A 13,479-nucleotide genomic window follows, 5' to 3' on the forward strand; every position below is an offset into this window, starting at 1 on the left:
AGCATGATGAGTTGACTTGAAACTGTTTAATGTTGCACTTTTTATACAACTACCGTTCAAAAGTTTGGGGTCACATTGAAATGTCCTTATTTTTGAAGGAAAAGCACTGTACTTTTCAATGAAGATAACTTTAAACTAGTCTTAACTTTAAAGAAATACACTCTATACATTGCTAATGTGGTAAATGACTATTCTAGCTGCAAATGTCTGGTTTTTGGTACAGTATCTACATAGGTGTATAGAGGCCCATTTCCAGAAACTATCACTCCAGTGTTCTAATGGTACAATGTGTTTGCTCATTGGCTCAGAAGGCTAATTGATGATTAGAAAACCCTTGTGCAATCATGTTCACACATCTGAAAACAGTTTAGCTCGTTACAGAAGCTACAAAACTGACCTTCCTTTGAGCAGGTTGAGTTTCTGGAGCATCACATTTGTGGGGTCAATTAAACGCTCAAAATGGCCAGAAAAAGAGAACTTTCATCTGAAACTCGACAGTCTATTCTTGTTCTTAGAAATGAAGGCTATTCCAAAAAATTGTTTGGGTTTAACCCAAACATTTGAACGGTAGTGTATGTAGAAGAAAAGTTTTGTCATTTTATTTAATCTCATTAACAACTTGAGGCAGTTTAATGTTGATTAACGTGGGCAGAATTATTATAGTGTTCCCAATGTTAAAAGGATAAAGCCATTGTTTACAAATATGGTAAATAAATAACCAAAACATTTATATTTTGTTGTTTTCTTACTGTAAATGAACCGAACCGTGACCTCTAAACCGAGGTACGTACCGAACCGAAATTTTTGTGTACTGTTACACCCCTACCAAAATGTGATTGTTGTGCAGTAATTGTCGTGTTGTTCAGAAGAGAAATGCCGGATAATAACACCACGATTGTTCAAAAGTACCATATTGGATCGAATGCAGTCTATTCCAGATTGGTTATTGACCCACGTAGTTAGGGGTGTCCTTTAAACAGCAGGTCTGTTCCATTCCAGAGTTCAATGATCATTATCAGCGAGTGTTTCTCACCGTGCGTAATGGAGACAGGCCGCTCCACACACTCGCAGTATTTAGGGCGCCCAAATCCTCCCGCTGCCGTTTTAATTGACTGATAGCTCCCAAAGAATGGGGTCATCGCAGTATAAAAGGATGTAATTGATTGGAGGAGGTGCATGAATTGGGAGAGTGTTACCATCTTAATTGCATTGATCTTCTCCGCCTTGAACATGGGCAGAGGAGAAGTTCCTCCCGCCAACTCTCTCCGAAAGTAAAAGAACAAATATTTGCAACATTGGTGCAGCGTTCTTCTCGTTCCACTCTGCTGATCATCCTCCGGGGAATGAAAGCGGACCTGGAAGCGTGGGCAACTTTTGTCCATTGTTGTTTTCTGCTGCTCTTTTTCCGTGTTCTTTGTTCTCCAAGGCAAATGAGCAAAGTTCCATCGGTGTGAAGGATGCGGTTTTCTCAGAAGCGCAAAACAAGTCGCAAATGATGCTATTAAATTGTTATTACTTTTAGGGTAAGCCCATGAAGTTATTATAGCAGCCATACTGTTCCTAATGTAGTGAAACCACGCAGCACGGCCTGGACAGTACGACATTGTCAGAGAGTGTTTTCCACAATGTGTGTGTTAGATAGAGCCGCAGCCATTGTTTATCTTAGTAATCGAGCAATCTATTGATTGTTTTGTTCCATTAATCAAGTGATTAGATAAAACACACTTTATAGCCGCAATGCGTATTTTTTAAGGAAACTACAAAACAGCAAAACCAGTGAAAATAAATAACAGAATACAAGGATTTGCAAATCCTTTTCAACTTATATTGAATTGAATAGACTGCAAAGACAAGATATTTTATGTTTGAACTGATAAACGTAATTTGTTTTTGCAAATAATCATTAACTTAGAATTTAATGGCAGCAACACATTGCAAAAAAAGTTGACAAAGGGGCATTTTTACCACTGTGTTACATGGCCTTTCCTTTTAACAACACTCAGTAAACGTTTGGGAACTGAGGAGACCAATTTTTGAAGCTTTTCAGGTGGAATTCTTTCCCATTCTTGCTTGATGTACAGCTTAAGTTGTTCAACAGTTGTGGTATTTTAAGCTTCATAAAGCGCCACAAATTTTCAATGGGAGACAGGTCTGGACTACAGGCAGGCCAGTCTAGTACCCGCACCCTTTTTACTATGAAGCCACGCTGTTGTAGCACGTGGCTTGGCATTGTCTTGCTGAAATAAGCAGGGGCGTCCTTGATAACGTTGCTTGGATGGCACCATTGTTGCTCCAAAACCTGTATGTACCTTTCAGCATTAATGGTGCCTTCACAGATGTGTAAGTTACCCATGCCTTGGGCACTAATACACCCCCATACCATCACAGATGCTAGCTTTTCAACTTTGCGCCTAGAACAATCCGGATGGTTCTTTTCCTCTTTGTTCCGGAGGACACAACATCCACAGTTTCCAAAAACTATTTGAAATGTGGACTCGTCAGACCACAGAACACGTTTCCACTTTGCATCAATCCATCTTAGGAAGCCGGCGCCGTTCTGGGTGTTGTTGATAAACGGCTTTCGCTTTGCATAGTAGAGTTTTAACTTGCACTTACAGATATAGCGACGAACTGTAGTTACTGACAGTGGTTTTCTGAAGTGTTCCTGAGGCCATTCTAAAACCTTAATTTAGGCTGATTTAGCCATTCCTTTACCACTTTTGATGTGTGTTTGGGGCCATTGTCCTGTTGGAACACCCAATTGCGGCCAAGACCCAACCTCCAGGCTAATGATTTTAGGTTGCCCTGAAGAATTTGGAGGCAATCCTCCTTTTTCATTGTACTATTTACTCTTTGTAAAACACCAGTTCCATTGGCAGCAAAACAGGCCCAGAGCCTAATACTACCACCACCATGCTTGACGGTAGGTGTGGTGTTCCTGGGATCAAAGGCCACACCTTTTCTCCTCCTGGGTATTGTGGCCCAACAGCTCAATTTTTGTTTCATCTGACCAGAGAACTTTCCTCCAGAAGGTCTTATTTTGTCCATGTGATGGCCCAGGCCTAGCTAGCTGGCTAACGGCATTCAGCCTGTGAGTTTATCAAAGAGCAGCTATCGATTACGTTTTTTTCCATAATTTTAATTTAAAAACACTACTACGGCTTTTATTTACCAAGCAGATCAGTGCTGGGAGGGTTTCTCTGAATACTGACTAACCGCTTCATGAGCCGGGTTTATTAGCTCTGCACAAACACGGCGTCAGTCCGCGTACGGCAAAGCCAGCCGTGACGCTGGAGTGGCAGGTCATCTTAAAAGTGCGACTCTCCGCGTCTATGATGTCCACCACTGAAGTGGGACTTGCCTTATTGATAGATATTGGAATTAGCGGTCGGTGTCGAGACATAGGAAATTGCACATCCGTCATATCAAATCGGCTCACAGGACTCCATCAGGTAATGGCTCTCTTCAAACCTGAGCCGTGACCGGAGTGCAGAGAGCTTGAGTTTACTGGTGTATGTACTCACGTATTATGAAGAAATAATAATAGAAGGGAGCGCGGGGTATGCAGTGGCCCCTGAGCACCTCTTGGGTTTTTGTTGTTGTTGTTGTTGACAATGCATTGCAAACGTGGATCATAGGTGTTTCAATAGAATGCAGATTTTTGTCAAGGCCTAACCACGACTTAGTTACGCTAATTTTCTGATTGAACAGCTGATAGCTAATGGTTTTGGGCCAACTGTTGTCAGCTCCCAAAGAACTACAACAAAAACCCGAAAATGTGACTACTTCAATAGTACAGTCCCTTCTTGAGTTTGCTGCAGTTCATGCGAAAAAGGAAGCCTTTGGTGGTGTTCCTTTCTCTAATTATAGTTGATCATAACTGTTATTAGTTCTTTGATATTAGTTATTTGACAATAAGCTCTAATTTTGTGCGTTTACTAGGGGTGTAACGGTACGTGTATTTGTATTGAACCGTTGCGGTACGGGGTTTTCGGTTCGGTTCGGAGGTGTACCGAACGAATTTCCACATGGACATATTAAGTAGCGTAACACACGTAGTGTAAACAATACAACACACGGCATGCTAGCAGCTAACGGGCTACGATAGACTGACCATACGTCCTCTTTTCCCCGGACATGTCCTCCTTTGCTGGGCTGTCCGGGCGGAGTTTCTTAAATGCCTCAAATGTCCGGCATTTTGAGTTAGGGTTGCGTGTATTTTCAATGTACTTTCAGGGTTAAGAAGGGGTTAAAAACAAAACAAATTGTGGAGGTGTGCGCAGCAGCATTGGTGAGGGATGGGCAGAGACAGAGAGAGCGAGAGAGTTATGATAAACGCGCATGCGTCGCCAGGCTCCGCTTTTTATCCATAGATTTATCAGATTTAATTTTTTATTATCTATAGCAGGGGTGTCAAAAGTGTGCCCCGGAGGCCATTTGCGGCCCACAGCTAATGTTTTAAAGGCCCACGGCACATTCTAAAAATACTATTAAAATAAACAAAAACATAACAAAAGTGAAATAAAAAAGCTTAAAGGTTAAATGTAATTTAGAAAAAGTTGCAATGTTGACTAATAAAACAAAGCTGTTTTTTTTTCTTTCAAACTGTCATTGCTCAAAACATAATATTTAATCATAATCAATGTTATTATGAATTATTGACCTATCCAAGGTTCCGATTACTTCACATCAAATATTCCAGTAAGAAAAATATTTTTGGTGGAAGATTTTGCAAGTTTGGTAAATAAATAACCCAAAAATGTATATTTTGTTGTTTTCTTACTGTACCGAAAATGAACCGAACCGCGACCTCTAAACCGAGGTACGTACAGAACCGAAATTTTTGTGTACCGTAACACCCTTTACGTTTACTGCCATTTAGTGTCTACTTTTAAGTCGGTATAAAACGAGTAAAACATCAAAAATAGTGTTCTAAATGTTGTTGAAATCGTGTGCTTTTTGAGGTTACACTTACCATATTTTCCGGACCATAGGGTGCACCGGATTATAATGAGCACTGCTGATGAGCGGGTCTAGTCAGGTCTATTGTCATACAAAAGGCGCACCGGGCGCATTAAAGGGGTCATATTATATATTTTTTCTAAATGTAAAAGACTTCCTTGTGGTCTACATAACATGTAATGGTGGTTCTTTGGTCAAAATGTTGCATAGATGATATTTTACAGATCATCTTCAAGCCGCTTTCTGACAGTCGCTTCCGGATGCGCCGTTTTGTGGGCGGTCTTATTTACGTGGCTCACCTTCGACAGCGTCTTTTGATTGATTGATTGAAACTTTTATTAGTAGATTGCACAGTACAGTACATATTCCGTACAATTGACCACTAAATGGTAACACCCGAATAAGTTTTTCAACTTGTTTAAGTCGGAGTCTTCTCCCCGTCATCTTTGTCGTAGCGGTGTGGCGTTCAAGAACGGGAGAAGTGTCAATAGATGGATATAACTGTTTTAATGACATTCTGACTTTACTTCAATCAATAACGGAGCAACATCTCCTCATCCGGAAACAACAACGCCGTAAATGTGTCCCGTGAAAAACCGTCTTACCGGAACTCTTTAATAACTAAAGTTCCTTGGGTGAATTATGTAAATTCACTAAACCGGTATGTTTTAGCGCTTTCATGGCGAGTTTACTGACAGATATAAGTAAGAACTTTACACTACTTTATATTAGAAATGGTAACAGCGAAGGATGAATGTCCCATAATAAGAAGATAGAGTAAAAGAAGAAGGAGCTTATCGACTACAAAGGCGGACGCGCACAAATTTTCAGGACTTATGCAGATCCCAAATACAGATGTTGTTTACTTGAGTCATATTGCAGTTTACACGTATCTCTTATATGTGACTGCCATCATATTGCAGTCTCCACGTATCTGTTATGTGTGACTGCCATCTACTGGTCACACTTATCATTTCACCATGTACCAAATAAAATAGCTTCGAGGTCGGTACGCACAACCAAGATTGTTCCGTACATTAGGGGCACCGGGCTATAAGGCGCACTGTCGTTTTGAGAAAATGAAAGGATTTTAAGTGCGCCTTACAGTCCAAAAAATACGGTACAAGGAACACTTAAAACATTTAATAGAAAAATTCATAACATCACAAATTATTATTTTTTTACTTACAAAAAATTGTTTTACTATGTGGGAATTGTTTTCCTTACTTGCTGAAAGTTATTTTCATACTTGCAAATCTTTTTTTTAATTCAAGAAATTGTTTTTTTTTTACTCACAAACTTTTTACTTACAGAATTTTTTTTTCCTCTGTGGGAATTGTTTTTTTTTACCTGCTGAAAATTGTTTTTGCATTTGCGAATCTTTTTTCCTAATATAAGAAAATTGTTTTTTTTTTACTCTCAAATCATTTTTTTACTTACAGAAAATTGTTTGTTTCCAACGTGGGAATCGTTTTTCTTACTTGCTGAAAATTGTTTTCAGTTGGTGTGCAACAAGTACAATACTTACAGTATTAACACTTTTTAGGGCGCATCAAAAGACTGAACTGACTCGCACACAATAAACTATATACCACTGCCATCTAACGTCTTGGACTTGCAACTGTCATTGAGTCTCAGAAATGTCACATAAAACAAGATACAACAGTACAGTACAGTATCATTTCAAATGTGAACGGTACTCATTTATAATATAAATAGTATTTTGCATTTAGTACAGTGGTACCTTTTGTTTTTTGTGATTAATCTGCTACACACGATTAGTTACATTTGAAAATGTTTGAAAATGGAAACTATTTTTCCTCTGGCAGATAATGTAAATTCAAATAATTTGTTCTGGACACTCAAAATATTAACACAAAACACTTTTTTATAGAGAATAATTAGTTTTGTACACAGACAATGATGCAAAAAGTCAAATAAATGACAAATTAAATGGACAAATAAAACATTTATCATCACCTTTACATTTATTGAAGACTCTTGATGGTGATGAGTGGCAGCAAAGAGGAGGCGAAAACTTTTCCTTCTGTCTGGAATTGAATAGTTTCTCACTGTCTTTATCAAAAGGCTTTTACTTGTGAGGTATTTAGGAACGACAGATTGTGTGCTGACTTTGTTTGCACCAACCGATGCAATCACACGCATGCGCGACCGCAGCTTTGTGGCACAACAGGTCACACTGTGGTGACTCCTCGCGTTACATCAGCACGGAATACGATTACATTGAAAGTGGCGGATCGCAAGCAGCACTTTTTTCTGTCGCTGTCGTCGAGGTGACAGTGCAGCACCAGCCTCTCTAGCAAACTATGGAGGACAAGGCCTTATTACCCTTGATTGTATGTCTAGACCAGTGTTTCGCAAACTTTTTTCCACCAAGTTCCAACTCAGAAATCACTTGACTCTTCAAGTACTACACCATAATGACCAACATTAAAAAACAGTAGCGTAGCGGGTCAAAGTATTCATCAAAAACAGGGCCGAAATGTTAATGAACAAGCATATTTAATCATTTTGGCCACTGTAACATTACACAGAGTTTGAACAGTAATAATGTGTTTGAATAAAGACAAGTAAAACACTGTACTTTAATCAGGTGATTCTTTGGTGTACCAGTAGATGGAGCCCACGTTACACAGTTTGAGAATCACTGGTCTCGCCTTACCATAGCAGCGTGGTGCGTTCAGTGGCACTCTGGAAACACGGACGCTAAGTGTTTGGTTGACGATTGGGGCTATTACTGCATGGTACTACTTTATTTGGCTCTATTGTAGGGTATTTTATACCATACCAACCATACATATATTACATATAAAATATACATATGTATATAATAATATACACACATATATATACATTTTTATGTATACAGTATGTATGTATATATGTGTATGTATACAGTACAGGCCAAAAGTTTGGACACACCTTCTCATTCAATGCGTTTTCTTTATTTTCATGACTATTTACATTGTAGATTGTCACTGACGGCATCAAAACTATGAATGAACACATGTGGAGTGTCTGGAAAACAACTGCTTTAAGTCATAAATTAAATGTTGGCGTTAAGCTAGACATGTAGTCTCTTCTCAAGGATAGGGCTATCACTTTTGCCTTCCGAAGTTCCAATTAGGGTCTCTTACCTACGAGAAGTGATCCAATCCACGTGTTTTCAGTTAATTTCACTTTTTTTTGTTATGTACATAACTCCACATGTGTTCATTCATAGTTTTGATGCCTTCAGTGACAATCTACAAGGTAAACAGTCATGAAAATGAAGAAAACACATTGAAATGAGAAGGTGTGTCCAAACTTTTGGCCTGTACTGTATATTTCTATATGTATGTGTGTATGTATATATGTCAGTGTTTCCCACACATTCATTTATGTGTGGCGGCCCGCCACGAAAGAATTAAGGACGCCACCAAAAAAAAAAAATATTTTTTTTTATTTTTTATTTTTTTTATTTTTTTTTGTGTGTCCTGTCAAGCTTCTCAGGCAAATCATATAGTTGATGTAGATCCCCATATCGGCTGTTCAGATTTATTTTACAAACGAGAAGTGTAGGATCAAGATTTTTGGAGCTCTTTGTTCAGTGGATCAGATGTTTGATGAAGCTTTGTGTCTATCTACCGCCACTACTGTTTTCTGTTTATTTGTTACTGACAGTGGCAGGACACCTCTGCCTCTGTTTCACTTTATGTTGCTGGTAAATAATATGGTGGTAGTATTAGGCTAAAGTTAAATTATTTAGTATGCACTAATTAAAGGGGCAGAGCTTTAAGAGACATTTTAGCTTTTATATTTTTATAAGATATATTTTTTGTAAGAACCACAATTAATAAATATATTTCAGTGAATAACTTATTGTTCAAATCTGTATGTAAATATGTACATAAAGTGTTGTAATTATATTGTAAAATGGATGGATGGATGGATGGATGGACGTTTAAAACAAAACTGTTATTATTAATTAGTAAGTATACATTTTTTGAGCCTTTTTAGAGACAATCATATCATTGTAGTATATTATGCAAATTACTCGATGATGTCATGGTGACCACGCCCATAGCCACGCCCCCACCACCACAGGTATCTTGGCAGTTTATGGGAAACACTGTATGTATATGTATATATGTCTGTATATATGTATATGTATATATGTCTGTATATATGTATATGTATTTATACTGTATGTATGTATATATGTATATACTGTACATATATATGTATATACGTATTTATATACATACATATATATAACATAAGTCATTAAATCGCCATCCTTCCCTCATCTTTGGTTCCTCTTCAATATTGCCAGTTTTTCCCGGTCGTTGCTATGGTAACTATGTATCTTCTTGTTCAGTGTTCCTACATCATGTTTGTTTACGCAAGATTTTGGGCTTGGAGGACTAAAGTCGTGTGTGTGCTGTGCTGTGTTGATATTCATATCGTAGCACATCACAAACATAAAGATCAAAACTGTTCAATGCCCAATTTTTAAAAATCTTTATATGTGAGGTCTGTAACAGATAAAACATGTTTTTAATAATTTCAATAATTGGAATACACCTCTTTACGGATGTGGAGATACACACTTTTACTACTGAGAATATAATACAGTATAATGGGAATTGGAATTTAGCACTATTTGCTATGGGCACGATATACTAAGACCCAATTACCTTGAACAAAACAATTCACAAGTATACAACTATTTTGTTGAAGGTAAACTTTGTGTTCACCCTGTGCAATCCACACACTTGCACTCAGAGCACCCGTAATTTGCACTCTACAACGACAGGTGGTGCTGCTGAGTAAATTTAAAGCCGCCAGCTCTACTGTTATTTGCGCATTGTGCCGTCCGCCAAAAATAACAACGAAGAAGAAGAAACTTACAGGTTGAGCTTGTTTCCCCTCTCTTCTGTCTGCCATTAGACTCCCCACCTGGCTTCTTCTTCTTTTTTATTTTTGGCGGACGGCACCCTACGCAAATAACAATAGCCCTGACTCAGCAACACCACCTGTCGTTGTGGAATGCGAATTACGGGTGCCCCGAGTGCAAGTGTGTGGATCGCTCAGCGTGGAATATTACTGCGAAAAGTTGAACTTGACATGGAATCGTTTTTCTCTTAATTGAAGAAAATAGGTTTGTTTACTCGCAAATATTTTTTTACTTACAGAAAATTGTTTTCAAAGGTGGGAATATTTTTTTTAATTGCTGAAAATGGTTTTTATACTTATGAATTCTTTTATTTTTTATTGAAGAAATTTTTTTTTTTTTTTTTTACTGGCAAATCATTTTTTTACTTACAGAAAATTGTTTTCCTCGGTAGGAATAGTTTTTTTTTAAATTGCTGAAAATTGTTTTCATACTTGCAAATCTTTTTTTTAATTGAAGAAAATTGTATTTTTTACTGACAAATCTTTTTGTTTTACCTACAGAAAATGTTTTCCAAGGTTGGAAGAGGTTTTTTTAATTGCTGAAAATTGTTGTTATCCTTGTAAATCGTTTTTTTTAATTGAAGAAATGTGTTTTTATTACTCGCAAATCATTATTTTACTTACAGAAAATGTTTTCCTAGGTGATAATCGATTTTTTTACCTCCTGAAAATTGTTTTTATACTTGCGAATTGTTTTTTCAAATTGAAGTAAATACTTTTTTTTACTCATAAATCATTATTTTACTTACAGAAAATTGTTTTCCAAGGTGGGAATCGTTTTTCTTGCTGAAAATTGTTTTTATAATTGCAAATGTTTTTTTTAATGGAAACTTTTTTTTTTTTTTTCTTTACAAATAACTTTTTTACTTACAAAAAATTGTTTTCCCACATGGGAATCACTTTTTTTTTTACTTTCAGAAAAGTATTTTTATACTTGCGAACCTTTTTTTTTAATTGAAGAAAATATTACATTTTTTACTCGTAAATCATTATTTTACTTACAGAAAATTGTTTTCTAAGGTGAGAATCGTTTGTCCGACTTGCTGAAAATTGTTTTCGTCATTGCGAATGTTTTTTTTATTGAATAATTGTTTTTTTCCTTACAAATTGTTTTTTTCCTTACACAAAATTGTTTTCCTAGGTAAGAATCATATCTTTAACTTTCTTAAAATAGTTTTTATACAGGCAAATCGTTTTTTTAATTGGAAAAAAATTTTTTTTTTTTACTTGTAAATCATTATTTTACTTACAGAAAATTGTTTTCCAAGGTGGGAATCATTTTTATTGCTTGCTCAAATTATTTTTCATCATTGCATTGCAAAAATTTTTTTTAATTGAATAATTCTTTTTTTCCCCTTACAAATAATTTTGTATACCTACAAAAATGTTTTTTCCTAGGTGGAAATAATATCTTTTACTTTCTGAAAATTGTTTTTGTACTAGCGAATCCCTCCCATCCATGTGTGGGGGGGGGTCTGGTGGTAGCGGGGGTGTATAATGTAGACCGGAAGAGTTAGGGCTGCATGGGATTCTGGGTAATGGTTGTGTTGTGTTTATGTTGTGTTACGGTGGGATGTTCTCCAGAAATGTGTTTTTCATTCTTTTTTGGTGTGGGTTCACAGTGTGGCGCATATTTGTAACGTAACAATGTTAAAGTTGTTTGATACGGCTACCGTCAGTGTAAGCTCTGTGGCTGATGAGTAAGTATGCTTTGCTGTCTCCTGTGTGTGCAAGTAATAACAACATGCAACATGCGGCTGGACTGGCACGCTGTATGTAAATGCTATAGAGGACAATTACTGCAGCGCAATTAGGGCACGCCCTTTATTTAGTAATTAGAGTGTAAATAGGATTATTTTTTCCCTGGGAGTAATCTATGAGAGACACTGAGATCCATAAGTCTCCTGGGAAAATCGGGGGGGTCGGCATGTATGTAGCTGAGCCGCATCAGAGTGGTCAAGGAGCCGCATGCGGCTCCTGAGCCGCGGGTTGCCGACCCCTGGTATAGTTGAAGACTTATGGTCATTAGAAAACATGACTGCACATCATAATGGCAGCTACAATTTCGATCTTAAAGATCTAAAAAAAATATTTGGGGAATGTCCGGCCTTAATTTGCCCAGGTCTGGTCTAGCATAATATTGTGAAAGTCCAGTCCATAGTGGATCCAACATATTAGTGAGAGTCCAGTCCATAGTGGGGCCAGCAGGAGACCATCCCTAGCAGAGACGGGTCAGCAGCGCAGAGATGTCCCCAACCGATGCACAGGCGAGCGGTCCACCCCGGGTCCCGACTCTGGACAGCCGGCACTTCATCCATGGCCACCGGACCTGGATGAAGGTCATAGCAGACATTTAATATTTGCAATGAGACTTCTCGCAGGTCCTTATTAGAGTCACATAGCTGACTTCCTGGACTGGTAGTCAGTCAATTGCAAGGCACAATAATGATAATACATATTGTATTAGTAATAATAAAAATAATCAACACTTTGGCATCTTACATCATTTGGTTGCCAAGTGGAAGACTTCCAGGTAATTGCGATACAAGCTTAATTTGCAGCACGTCTATGGATGTTCATTTGTAGCAATGACCTGAGAGGCAGTGAACGGTTCTCATTTGCAGTAAGTTGCTTCAAATAATGATTGTCACATTTAAGCGCAGAAATGTTGGAGCCACAATCATCCCAAACTGCTTTGGAAGGTTAGATTGTAGAAATGCATCCGCACTACAGTTTAAACACAAAAACTGGTTTAGGAAAAGTGTGTAAAACTTGCAAACGCAGGCCAGAGTGGCTCTATACATTACATATTGCCGTGAACACATTTATTTTTAGCAGAGCGGATTCTGCTGCGTCTCGCTTTGACACAAAGTGATGCCTTTCTGCAGACTCCTATCTTCTGTGCCGCAGACTGCGGCGGAAGGCATAGAGCATTACATTTTCAGGAACACTACTGCGCTTTGATTTCATTGTGCCGAGAAACCCACGCCGGGAAAAAAACAGTTGCGACGCCATTGTTGTTTTGGTAATTAATCGTTTTTTAATGCTGAGTTAGCTAATCATTGTTCGAAAGTTTGTCTTCATTAGGTCATGAAGAGAGTCCTGATGGGACAGAGCCAATGTTTTCCAGGCCAGGGGTCAAGAAATACCGTATTTTCCGGACCATAGGGCGCACCATAAGGCGCACTGCCGATGAATGGTCTATTTTTGATCTTTTTTCATATATAAGGCGCACCGGAGTATAGGGCGCAGTAAAGGGGTCATATTATTTTTATTTTAGATGCATACCGTATTTCCTTGAATTGCCGCCGGGAATATAGTATTCGCCTGCCTAGAATTACAGCCGGGTCAAACTCGTTTCGCAAAATAATTAGCGCATGCTTGGCACTTCCGCCGGGTCAAATATGAGTCATTAAATGACTTCCGCCTCCTGGTGGTAGAGGGCGCTAGTGATCCTTCTTGTGACTGCTGGTACTGCAGAAGACCGGTGCTGCAGAAGAAGACAACAAGCAGCAAGAGTGAGCAGCCATTGTTTGCTTGCACTTTTACCATGGAGGA

Source organism: Entelurus aequoreus, linkage group LG02 (genome assembly GCF_033978785.1).
Source record: "Entelurus aequoreus isolate RoL-2023_Sb linkage group LG02, RoL_Eaeq_v1.1, whole genome shotgun sequence".
Classification (NCBI taxonomy): Eukaryota; Metazoa; Chordata; class Actinopteri; order Syngnathiformes; family Syngnathidae; genus Entelurus; species Entelurus aequoreus.